We start from the raw sequence: 13757 nt of genomic DNA, 5'->3' as shown, positions 1-13757 counted from the left end.
GAATCACTGGTGTGTCCTGTTCATGCTCACCAATAGTACGCATAGTAGTAATTTGTTGTCCTCCTTGATTTATGGTCATCCTCGACGCATCTGATGTGTTCTGATCATCAACCCTCTGCGCCCTCAATGCTGCTGGTGGAGTAATTGCCCCTACGGCAGTCGCTGTTTGCATATGTGCACTTGCATCCGAGGCAAATTGGTTCCCTCCTAGTTGATCTTCCTGCACCATTGTTACGATATCCAAGCATGGATTTGATCAATGAACTGATGTCGGCGTTGTATACTCTCTGATTGGCTCTTTACCCCATGGCGCCGCCATCTTCCAGCTCTGGTTACGCCCTTCAGCCAGACACACCCTAACAAATGATTCTTACTGTCTAACTTTTCTGGAAGCTTGGGATTCTTTCCTTTTGCCCATGCACATCTCCATTATCGTGGACGCGATAATCACGGCGAGTTTGCATGTGTATCTGCTACATTATAGGATCGTGGGCGCGCTGATCGTGGGCGTAACAGCCATTTATGCAAGTTCGACGTAGGTATTATGCTGTGGTAACTCACTGTTTAAATTCGCTTCCATAATAATCGGCTGACACGTCACCGGCCCACGTCCAGAATAATGGCCCACGTTTCGTTACGCATTTTTTGTCCAACCTTTATACTTGCATAAATGCAAACCACAATCTGTGCCGCCTAGCTCGGCCCATTCGGTGCGTCCGGCTCGGCTCATTTACATACCCTGGCCGGGGCTCCCCCGCACCTATCGGAAGCCCAGGGCTCCCATTACACACACACACACACATATATATATATATATATATATATTGTATATTAGGAGCCCTGGGCTTCCAATAACTAGAGGAAGTCCAGGCCAGACTGTGCAATTCGGTCGAGCCGGACCAGGTCCAGACGTCTATAAAAGAAAATCCGGAGTGGTAGGGTTCAGTTTTTCACGCCCAATCTAGATTCATTAGCGACGGCGCGTGCGACGACGGTGGTTGCCCGATAGCGCGCGCGACGGTGGACCCTCGGCCAGTGGTCGTGGCTCTCCGACCTCGACGTGCGGTGGCGGCGGTTCCTCGATCCGGAGTAGAGGCAGCGGTTCCCAGGTCGACGGTGGCGGCTCCCCGATCCAGAGGGCGAGCGACGGCAGTGCCCTTGTGTGGGCAAGCGGCGGTGTCCCCGGGGCCCCGAGGCGGCGGCACTTTCAAGGCCGGCAAGCAAGTGGCGCCCCTCGATGTGCGAGTAGCGACAGCGACACACGAGGCGTGAGGTCCGAGCGGCGTCACGGAAGGTGCGAGGTGTGCGCAGCGACGATCGCGCATGACATCCTCCGATCCGGCGCAGTTCGGGCGGCCCGAATGACGACATACATCTGTGCTTATGTCGTTGAAGACATCCTTCGGCGACAACCTCCTCTGATTTGTGTTTTCTTTTCGATTATTGTGTTTTATGCCTACCACATGTATTATTTACGCTAAAAACTGTACGATTTTATGCTTGAACACGAAGTTCGTATATCAGTTTGCTGCACATATTTTTGCATGCACATTGGAAAGGCAATTCCTTGATTTATGTTGTTCATAATTACCATAAAAAATCAAATCATTTATGTTCCTAAATGCCAGATTTGTAAGTATTTATGCGACGTTATATAAGAATTTATGCTCTATGTGACTCATGTCATCCAATTTTTTGCGCGCATGAACTGGAAAGGGAAATATAATCCAAAATTTGTGCGCATGCAATGGAAACTCCCACGATTTGATATAATTTTTGGATCTGTATAAAAATAGAAATCGCATGCATGCGGCTGCCATGTTTTTCGGATCTGCCATAAAAATAGAACCGTAATAACAACCTACTAGAACTATCAACCTCTCACATTGTCTCGGTATTTACGCTTATAATTGAGGGATTTTATGCTCAAAACTTAATGTTTTTATGCTCCAACCTGGAGATGCGTCCACCAGTGAACAACATGCTAGATTTTTTACGCAGTGTACCGAATTGCATAAATACCTACATCGTGTAGTATAATTAGTATGAAGGAAATAAAACATTAGATACGATTTTTTGTTTCTATACATGCAATTTGTTTCCTTTCATTGCACGTTTTCCATCATAAATTCATGCGCATGTGAAAGGGAAATAGGCTTACACCTTTTCCTAATTGATTTTGATGGTTGAATTGCCCAACACAAATAATTGGACTAACTAGTTTGTTCTAGATTATGAGATCTACAGGTGCCAAAGGTTCACAACAAACCAATAAAAAGACCAAGAAAGGGTTCAAATAAAAAGAGCAGAAGACAACCGAAGTGTGCCCTAGTCTGGCGCACCGGACTGTCCGGTGCACCAGGGAACCCGACTCCAAACTTGCCACCTTCGGGAATTCTGAGAGCCACTCCGCTATAATTCACCGGAATGTCCGGTGCGCCAGCGGAATAACGGCTACACAACGCCAACGGTCGTCTGCAACGAGCAGTTAATGCGCTACAGTGCGCGCAGAAGTCAGAGCAGAGCCAGGAGGTGCACCGAACAGTGAACAGTGACTGTCCGGTGGCCCAGCTGTCAGAAGCTCCAACGGTCAGAACCCAATGGCCGGGTGACGTGGCTGGCGCACCGGACAGTGTCCGGTGGCGCACCGGACTGTCCGGTGGCGCACCGGACTGTCCGGTGCGCCATGCGACAGCAGCCTCCACCAACGGCTCCTTTGGTGGTTGGGGCTATAAATACCCTCCAACCACCACACTTCAAGGTATCCAAGTTTTCAGCCTTCACACCTCATATAAGAGCTATAGCATTCAATACAAGACACAAACAAAGAGATCAAATCCTCTCACAAGTCCAGAATCACTCCAACCAAATTAGTGACTAGAGAGAGAGACATTTGTGTTCATTTGAGCTCTTGCGCTTGGATTTCTTTTCTTCTTCCTCTTTTCTTGTGTTCAACTCACTTGTAATCAAAACAAGAGACACCATGTTGTGGTGGTCCTTGTAGTGGACTTAGTGTCCCATTTGATTGAAGAGAAAGGCTCACTCGGTCTAGGTGACCGTTTGAGAGAGGGAAAGGGTTGAAAGAGACCCGGTCTTTGTGACCACCTCAACGGGGAGTAGGTTTGCAAGAACCGAACCTCGGTAAAACAATTCATCGTGTCATCCGCTCTTATTCGCTTGTGATTTGTTTTCGCCCTCTCTTTCGGACTCGTTTATATTTCTATCGCTAACCCCGGCTTGTAGTGTGTGCTTAAGTTTATAAATTTCATATTTGCCTATTCACCACCCTCTAGGTGACTTTCAATTGGTATCAGAGCCCGGTACTTCATTAGAGCCTAACTGCTCGAAGTGATGTCGGGAGATCACGCCAAGAAGGAGATGGTGACCGGCGAGAAGCCCGCCACAAGCCATGGGAAGGCTCCATCCGGAGAGTCCGGCAATAAGGTGAAGGGATCCCCTTCACACAACAAGTCGCGTCGAAGCGGCGAGAAGAAAAAGAAGATGAAGAAAGTGGTCTACTACGAGACCGACTCTTCATCGCCATCCACCTCCGGCTCCGACACGCCGTCCATCACTTCTAAGCGCCATGAGCGCAAGAAGTTTAGTAAGATCCCCTTACGCTATACTCGTATTTCCAAACGCACCCCTTTACTTTCCGTCCCACTAGGCAAACCACCGGTTTTTTACGGTGAAGATTATTGTATGTGGAGTGATAAAATGAGGCACCATCTAACCTCACTCCACGCTAGCATTTGGGACATTGTTGAGTTTGGTGCGCAGGAACCATCTGTAGGGGATGAAGGCTATGAATTGGACGAGGTAGCCCAAATCCGGCACTTCAACTCCCAAGCCACTACTATACTCCTCGCCTCTCTAAGTCGAGAGGAGTATAATAAGGTGCAAGGGTTGAAGAGCGCCAAAGAGATTTGGGACGTGCTCAAGACCGCGCACGAAGGAGACGAGGTGACCAAGATCACCAAGAGGGAACCGATCGAGGGGGAGCTCGGTCACTTCATGTTTCACCAAGGGGAGGAGCCACAAGCAATGTACAACCGGCTCAAGACATTAGTGAACCAAGTGCGCAACCTCGGGAGCACCAAGTGGGATGACCATGAAATGGTCAAGGTTATTCTTAGATCACTCATTTTTCTTAATCCCACCCAAGTTCAATTAATTCGTGGTGATCCAAGATATAAACTAATGTCTCCCGAGGAAGTGATAGGAAAATTTGTGAGCTTTGAATTGATGATCAAAGGCTCCAAGAAAATCATCGAGCAAGGCGCCCCCTCCACACCCGAAGTGCAACCGATCACATTCAAGGCGACGGAGGAGAAGAAGGAAGAGTCTACATCAAGTAGACTTCCCATCGACGCCTCCAAGCTCAACAATGAGGAGATGGCACTCATCATCAAGAGCTTCCGCCAAATCTTCAAGCAAAGGAGGGGAAAAGACTACAAGTCCCGCTCCAAGAAGGTTTGCTACAAATGTGGTAAGCCCGGTCATTTTATCGCTAAATGTCCTTTGTCTAGTGATAGTGACAGGGATAACGACAAGAAGGGAAAGAGAAGAGAAAAGAAGAGATACTACAAGAAGAAGGGCGGCGATGCCCATATTTGCCGGGAGTGGGACTCCGATGAGAGCTCCACCGACTCCTCCTCCGACGAGGACGCCGCAAACATCGCCGTCACCAAAGGGCTTCTCTTCCCCAACGTTGGCCACAAGTGCCTCATGGCAAAGGACGGCAATAAGAAGAAGGTAAAATCAAGATCCTCCACTAAGTATGCAACCTCTAGTGATGAGGATAATTCTAGTGATGATGAGGATAACTTGCTCACTCTTTTTGCCAATCTTAACATGCAACAAAAAGAAAAATTAAATGAATTAATTAGTGCCATTCATGAGAAGGATGAACTCTTGGATAGCCAAGAGGACTTCCTTATTAAAGAAAACAAAAAGCATGTTAACACTAAAAATGCTTATGCTCAGGAAGTAGAAAAATGTGAAAAATTGTCTAGTGAGCTAAGCACTTGCCATGATGTTATTTCCAACCTTAGAAATGAAAATGCCAAACTAATTGCTAAGGTTGAGAAGTTATATATTTGTGATGATTCAATTATTAGTCTTAGAAATGATAATGCTAGTTTGATTACCAAGATTGACAATTTGAATGCATCACTCTCTAGCCTTAAAATTGAGAATGAAAAATTAATTGCTAAGGCTAAGGATTTAGATGTTTGCAATGTTTCGATTACCAATCTTAGAGATGAGAATGACATTTTACATTCTTGCAAACCCTCTACATCTACCGTTGAGCATGTTACTATTTGCACTAGATGTAGATATGTTAACATAGATGCTATTCATGATCACATTGCTATGATTAAACAACAAAATGATCATATAGCAAATTTAGATGCTAAAATTGCCGAGCATGAGTTAGAAAATGAAAAATTTAAATTTGCTCGTAGTATGCTTTATAATGGGAGACGCCCTGGCATTAAGGATGACATTGGCTTCCGAAAGGGAGACAATATCAAGCTTAATGCCCCTCCTAAAAGATTGTCTAACTTTGTTAAGGGCAAAGCTTCCATGGCTCAGGATAACGAGGGCTACATTTTATACCCTGCCGGTTATCCCGAGCACAAAATTAGGAGAATTCACTCTAGGAAGTCTCACTCTAGCTCTAATCATGCTTTTATGTATAAGAGTGAGGCATCTAGTTCTAGGCAATCAACCCGTGCTAAATTGCCTAAGAAGAAAACTCCTATTGTATCAAATGAACCTAATATTTCATTTAAGACTTTTGATGCATCTTATGTGCTAACTAACAAATCAGGCAAAGTAGTTGCCAAATATGTTGGGGCAAACACAAGGGCTCCAAGACTTGTGTTTGGGTACCCAAGGTGCTTGTTTCTAATGTGAAAGGACCCAAGACCGTTTGGGTACCTAAGAACAAGGCATAAACTTGTTTTGTAGGTTTATGCATCCGGGGGCTCAAGTTGGATCATCGATAGCGGGTGCACAAACCACATGATAGGGGAGAAGAAGATGTTCTCCTCCTATGAGAAAAACAAAGATCCCCAACGAGCTATCACATTCGGGGATAGAAATCAAGGTTTGGTCAAAGGATTGGGTAAAATTGCTATATCTCCTGACCACTCTATTTCCAATGTTTTTCTTGTAGATTCTTTAGATTACAATTTGCTTTCTGATTCTCAATTATGCAAAATGGGCTACAACTGTCTTTTTACGTATATAGGTGTTACTGTCTTTAGAAGAAGTGATGATTCAGTAGCATTTAAGGGAGTGTTGGAGGGTCAGCTATACTTAGTAGATTTTGATAGAGCTGAACTCGACACTTGCTTAACTGCTAAGACTAACATGGGTTGGCTCTGGCACCGCCGATTAGCTCATGTTGGGATGAAGAATCTTCATAAGCTTCTAAAGGGAGAGCACATTTTGGGACTAACCAATGTTCATTTTGAGAAATACAGGGTTTGTAGCACATGTTAAGCAGGGAAGCAAGTTGGTGTTCATCATCCACACAAGAACATCATGATGACCGACAGGCTGCTTGAATTACTCCACATGGACCTATTCGGTCCGATAGCTTACATAAGCATCGGTGGGAGTAAGTATTGTCTTGTAATTGTGGATGATTATTCTCGCTTCACTTGGGTGTTCTTTTTGCAGGAAAAATCACAAACCCAAGAGACATTAAATGGATTCTTGAGACGAGCTCAAAATGAGTTCGGGTTAAGGATCAAAAAGATTAGAAGCGACAACGGGACGGAGTTCAAGAACTCACAAATCGAAAGCTTTCTTAAGGAGGAGGGCATCAAGCATGAGTTCTCTTCTCCCTACACGCCACAACAAAATGGTGTAGTGGAGAGGAAGAATAGAACTCTATTGGACATGGCAAGCACTATGCTTGATTAGTACAAGACTTCGGATCGGTTTTGGGCCGAGGCGGTCAACACCGCTTGCTACGCCATCAACAGGTTATATCTTCACCGAATCCTCAAGAAGACATCTTATGAACTCCTCACCGGTAAAAAGCCCAATGTTTCATATTTTAGAGTCTTTGGTAGCAAATGCTTTATTCTTGTCAAAAGAGGTAGAAAATCTAAATTTGCTCCTAAGGCTATAGAAGGCTTTTTACTTGGTTATGATTCAAACACAAGGGCATATAGAGTCTTTAACAAGTCCTCTGGACTAGTTGAAGTTTCTTGTGACATTGTGTTTTATGAAACTAACGGCTCTCAAGTAGAGCAAGTTGATCTTGATGAGCTAGATGATGAAGAAGCTCCGTGCGTCGCACTAAGGAACATGTCCATTGGGGACATGTGTCCTAAGGAATTCGAGGAGTCTCCACAAGCACAAGATCAACCATCTTCCTCCATGCAAGCATCTCCACCAACTCAAGATGAGGATCAAGCTCAAGATGAAGAAATTGAAGATCAAGAGGAGCCACCTCAAGAGGAGGGCAATGATCAAGGGGGAGATGCCCATGATCAAGACAAGGAAGATGATGAGGGTCCAAGATCGCCACACCCAAGAGTCCACCAAGCAATACAACGAGATCACCCCGTGAACACCATCCTCGGCGATATTCAAAAGGGGGTAACTACTCGATCTCGTGTTGCTCATTTTTGTGAACATTACTCCTTTGTGTCTTCTATTGAGCCATATAGGGTAAAAGATGCATTAAGGGATTCGGATTGGGTGTTGGTAATGCAAGAGGAGCTCAACAACTTCATGAGGAATGAGGTATGGCATTTAGTTCCACGTCCTAACCAAAATATTGTAGGAACCAAGTGGGTCTTCCCCAACAAGCAAGATGAGCATGGTGTGGTGACAAGGAACAAAGCCCGACTTGTGGCCAAGGGATATTCATAAGTTGAAGGTTTGGATTTCGGTGAAACCTATGCACCCGTAGCTAGGCTTGAGTCAATTCATATATTACTTGCCTATGCTACTTACCATGGCTTCAAGCTTTATCAAATGGACGTGAAGAGTGCCTTCCTCAATGGACCAATCAAGGAGGAGGTCTATGTTGAGCAACCTCCCGGCTTTGAAGATAGTGAGTACCCTAACCATGTTTATAAACTCTCTAAGGCGCTTTATGGGCTCAAGCAAGCCCCAAGAGCATGGTATGAATGCCTAAGAGATTTTCTTATCGCTAATGGCTTCAAAGTCGGAAAAGCTGATCCTACTCTATTCACTAAAACTATTGCAAAAGATTTGTTTGTATGCCAAATTTATGTTGATGATATCATATTTGGGTCTACTAACAAATCTACTTGTGATGAGTTTAGTAGGATCATGATTCAAAAATTCGAGATGTCTATGATGGGGGAGTTGAAGTATTTCTTAGGATTTCAAGTTAAGCAACTCCAAGAGGGCACCTTCATTTGCCAAACGAAGTACATTCAAGACATTCTTGCAAAGTTTGGGATGAAGGCTGCCAAGCCCATCAAGACACCCATGGGAACCAATGGGCATCTCGACCTCGACACGAGAGGTAAATCCGTAGATCAAAAGGTATACCGGTCGATGATAGGTTCTTTACTCTATTTATGTGCTTCACAACCGGATATTATGCTTTCCGTATGCATGTGTGCAAGATTCCAAGCCGATCCTAAGGAAGTTCACCTTAGGGTCGTGCAACGAATCTTGAGATATTTAGTTTATACTCCTAAGTTTGGCCTATGGTACCCCAGGGGATCCACTTTTGATTTAATTGGATATTCAGATGCTGATTGGGCAGGGTGTAAAATTGATAGAAAGAGCACATGAGGGACTTGTCAGTTCTTGGGAAGATCTCTGGTGTCTTGGGCTTCTAAGAAACAAAATTCTGTAGCTCTTTCTACCGCTGAAGCCGAGTATATTGCCGCAGGCCATTGTTGCGCGCAATTGCTTTGGATGAGGCAAACCCTTAGGGACTATGGTTACAAATTAACCAAAGTTCCTCTCCTATGTGATAATGAGAGTGCAATCGGCATGGCGGATAATCCCGTTGAGCATAGCCGCACTAAACACATAGCCATTCGGTATCACTTTTTGAGGGATCACCAACAAAGGGGGGATATCGAGATTGCATATATTAACACCAAAGAACAATTAGCCGATATCTTTACCAAGCCACTAGATGAGAAAACTTTTACCAAACTTAGGCATGAGCTAAATATTCTTGATTCTAGGAATTTTGGTTGATGTTCTGCACACATAGCTCATTTATATACCTTTGATCATCTCTTTCTTTGCTATGACTAATGTGTTTGTCAAGTAAATTTCATACCAAGTCATAGATTGAAAGGGAAAAGGAGTCTTCGGCGAAGACAAGGCTTCCACTCCACTCCATCGAATTATTCATCCTTCACCGTCACTCCACACCGCTCTCCAATTTGGTATAATATTCACTCATATGTTATTTGCTAAAGGGAGAGAAAGTAACAAGGGCTTATATTTCACTCACAAGTATCCGTTTTTGGCGATTCATGCCAAAGGGGGAGAAAGTATTAGCCCAAAGCAAAAGGACCGCACCACCACCAATTTCAAAAATGTAGTCTTTCAAATTTGTGTTAAGAAAAGTTTTTTTTCATTGGTATCTTATTTTTGATATAATTTCAAATTGGTATACCCTCTTCAAAATTAATATCTAAAACCCTCTTGAACGCTAAGAGGAGGATTTCATTAAGGGGGAGTTTTGTTTAGTCAAAGGGAAAAGCATTTGAAACAGGGGGAGAAAATTTCAAATCTTGAAAATGCTTCACAAAATCTTATTCATATACCTTTGACTATTTGCAAAAGATTTTTGAAAAAGAATTTCCAAAACATTGCAAAACAAAAGAAGTGGTGCAAGCGTGGTCCAAAATTTTAAATAAGAAGAAAGCCATCCATGCATATCTAGTAGAAATAATTATTGGTTTCATTCCAAGAAACCTTTGCACTTACCTTAAGCAAACTAGTTCAATTCTGCACTTTTATATTTGCTTTGGTTTGTGTTGGCATCAATCACCAAAAAGGGGGAGATTGAAAGGGAAATAGGCTTACACCTTTTCCTAATTGATTTTGGTGGTTGAATTGCCCAACACAAATAATTGGACTAACTAGTTTGCTCTAGATTATGAGATCTACAGGTGCCAAAGGTTCACAACAAACCAATAAAAAGACCAAGAAAGGGTTCATATAAAAAGAGCAGAAGACAACCGAAGTGTGTCACCGGACAATGTCCGGTGCACCAGGGAACCCGACTCTAAACTTGCCACCTTCGGGAATTCTGGGAGCCACTCCACTATAATTCACCGGACTGTCCGGTGTAGCACCGGACTGTCCAGTGCGCCAGCGGAGTAACGGCTACACAGCGCCAACAGTCGTCTGCAACGAGCAGTTAATGCGCTACAGTGCGCGTAGAAGTCAGAGCAGAGCCAGGAGGCGCACCGGACAGTGAACAGTGACTGTCCGGTGCACCACCGGACTGTCCGATGGCCCCGCTGTCAGAAGCTCCAATGATCAGAACCCAACGGTCGGGTGACGTGGCTGGCGCACCGGACAGTGTCCGGTGGCGCACCGAACTGTCTGGTACGCCATGCGACAGCAGCCTCCACCAACGGCTCCTTTGGTGGTTGGGGCTATAAATACCCCTGTTGGGGACTTGTTCTCAAATGCTATGGATCAAGAACAAGGCAACATAAAATGTTAAATATCAAAGCCCTTCGTCCTTTGAATCATTATTTCCCTTCGGATATAATGAATCTAGGACGAAGGTCATGAAGAACATACCTTCATGATCATGATAAAGAAATGGACAATATTCATGCAAAGTATAAGGAATAACATAATTTATATGAACATGATTATCAACCTATTTTTATTTATATCACTTGTGTAAACAATAATAAATTGCAAGTGTACCTTCGGCTTGAAGGAGTAAGAATACAGGTGTGACGCAAAAGTAGATGCCAAGTCAGTGTGAATAGTACGGGAATACTGTTCACCTATTTATAGGCACGGGTCGCAGGCCATGCAAAATTACATTAATGCCCTTTACATTTATCAATAATTCTATAGTAATTCTTCAAGGTTTGATTCGGCTTTTCATCTTTAAGTCGGTTTCCTCTTCCTGCCGTTATACCGAAGCTCTTCTGCACACAGCTTCGTGATTGTCTTATCCTTCGTCATGATCGCCGTCCCAGTCAAGCTTCGTCTTAACCATGTTCTTGTATACTCGCAATCTGTCTTCGAAGGTACCTGTTCACATATTTCTCTTGGAAGACATAGTCAAATTACATTTTTGAGGACCTTCGGAAGCCGAAGGCCCCCAACAGTAGCCCCTCGCAATATTAATTTGCTGGAATAACAAATTTATATTGCGACATGGACGAAGGCTTCGAGCCGAAGGTCCGAAAAAACACCTTCCCTTTGCTAGAATAGCAACAGTCAATGGCAAATGGGGCCTTCCAGCCTCCGACATAATGGGTTTATAAATACGGGCTCGCCACAATTATTCGGCACGCTCCCTTGCCATCTGTTTTGCCTGCTCAATTAGTTTTCTGCCCACAAATATTTTGTTGCCTTCCTAGTTTTAAGCTTCGGAAGCGAAAGGCAAGAATTCCGAAGAGATGTCTGAGGAGAAGAAGGTTGCTGCCGAAATGAAGTTGAGTCTTTCTGAAGAGATGCATCTGGGCTTTCTTCGATCTATGTCGAAGACCAATACAGAAAAGATCACTAAAGAAATTTTGGAAGGTTTATCTGAAGACACTGGTGATAGCGACAGTTATGATGCGGATAGTGGTGGTGAAGACTCCGAAGATCGCCCTTGGCGGCCAAGCCATGCGGTTTTCGGCAAATCAAGTATTAAAGAAAATCATCTTGTCAACATGAGGGGAAGATATTTCCGGGATTTGTCTGTTGTAAGGGCCGACGAAGGAGAGAAGACTTGCCCAACTCCTGAGGAAGATGAAGTCGTAATATTTCGAAGCTTCTTGAAAGCTGGACTACGATTTCCCCTGAGCCACTTTGTTGTGGAGGTGCTGAAGATATTTGAAATCCACCTTCACCAGCTTATCCCCGAAGCGATCATAAGGATGAATATTTTTGTGTGGGCTGTGAGGAGCCAAGGCTTGGAACCTGATGCAAAAAGCTTCTGCAACATGCACGAATTGTTATACGAGACAAAACCCTGGGGTAAGGAACAATATCGCAACAACTTTGGCTGCTACAGCTTCGGCTCTCAGTCTGGGTCAAGCTGCCCAGTGCCGACCTTTCGAAAGAGATGGCCTGGCGATTGGACGACGGGATGGTTTTACGTGAAAAATGACTTGAAATCTCGAGAGGATATAAAGAAGATCATTATGTATCCCATCTGGCAACGCTTCGGCCTGCGAAGGCCGAAGGTGGAAATGAATGAAGCAGCCGAAGAATGCCAGAGAGCCTTCGGAGTTGTCTGCTCTTTTATTGGGACGAGGGATTTAACACAAGAACATATTGCCTTCAGAGTGTGGCCTCTTGCGGATAATTGGGAAATGCCGAAAGAAAGTATTAAAGAAACTGACGAAGGTGGGCTAGTCCGGCTCAAGTACACATTCAAGTATGGAGACAAATTTGTTGAACCAGATGATGATTGGTTAAAGAGCATTGAGACTGTAAGTGATGAATTTCTTGGGGCATATTTGAAGGCCGAAGATACTGCTTTGTCAGCGGCCTTCGGAGGCCGAAAGAAGAAAAGACTCAACCGTGTATTTGATGCAATCGGGTTCGTCTACCCCGACTATCGTTATCCCATTCGAGGGCAGAAAAGAAAAGGCACAACTTCTGCGAAGGAAGAAGCTGCAGCTGCTCCTAGTGAGCCAGCACCGAAAAGAAAAAGGATAAAGGTTCTCACACATCGGCCACGCTATATTGAACCAGCCTTGGTGCCTGAGTTCACCGGAGAGACCTCTTCGGCCACCGAGGCTGAAGAGCCAACCCTGCTGCCAGAAGTCGCAGAAATGGCCGAAGCGCTAACAACAAAAGAATTGGAGGAACCAAAGGTTTTATTACCAGAAACCAAAGAGATGGCCAAAGCGCCATCGACAGAAAAGATGGAAGAAGCAAAAGGATCAACTGAAGGAGCAAAAATATCAGAAATTTTAAGTCCTTCAGTAGAAATTGAAGTAGCAAGAATTAAAAAGGGGCCAACAGTGACCCCAAAAAGAAAAAGAATGGTCAATGTGTTGGATGTTTTGGAAACAATTAAACTTCCAAGCACAACTCCCAAGAAGACTGCTGAAATTTCTGAGGCACCTGCGGAAGTATCCGTTGCTAAGGCTCCGAAGCAACTGACCGTAGTTGAAACTGAGCCCTCAGAACCAACCAAGGTAAAACCTTTGGAAGCAGAAGAAGCAAGAATTGAAAAGGCAACTGAAGAAATAAAAATGTCAGAGCCTATTTTGGTCGAAGAAATTGATACTGTTGTCCCCGAAGCATCTTCCAAAATGTACGATTATATTATGCGTCATGCTTCAGGGAAAAAGTTATCAGAAGAAGAAGTTTTTGAAGCCAATCACTATGCCAAAGAATTGAAATATCCGAAGGGGGCATTAGTATTCAATGGGACGGATGAAGAGGATTTCCTATATTGCCTCCCAGACAATAAAGAATTATCCGTCTGCCGGGAGATGTCTAGAAGCATGGGGTTTCCGAAGCTCGAAGCTGGATTAAGTGCCATGACGAAGGAGGATCTCGCGGATAGTCTTGCGTACAATAGCCTGAAG

Source organism: Zea mays, chromosome 4, assembly GCF_902167145.1.
Source record: "Zea mays cultivar B73 chromosome 4, Zm-B73-REFERENCE-NAM-5.0, whole genome shotgun sequence".
Taxonomy (NCBI): Eukaryota; Viridiplantae; Streptophyta; class Magnoliopsida; order Poales; family Poaceae; genus Zea; species Zea mays.
The sequence above is the reverse complement of the archived record's forward strand: the minus strand, read 5'-3'. Positions refer to the sequence as shown.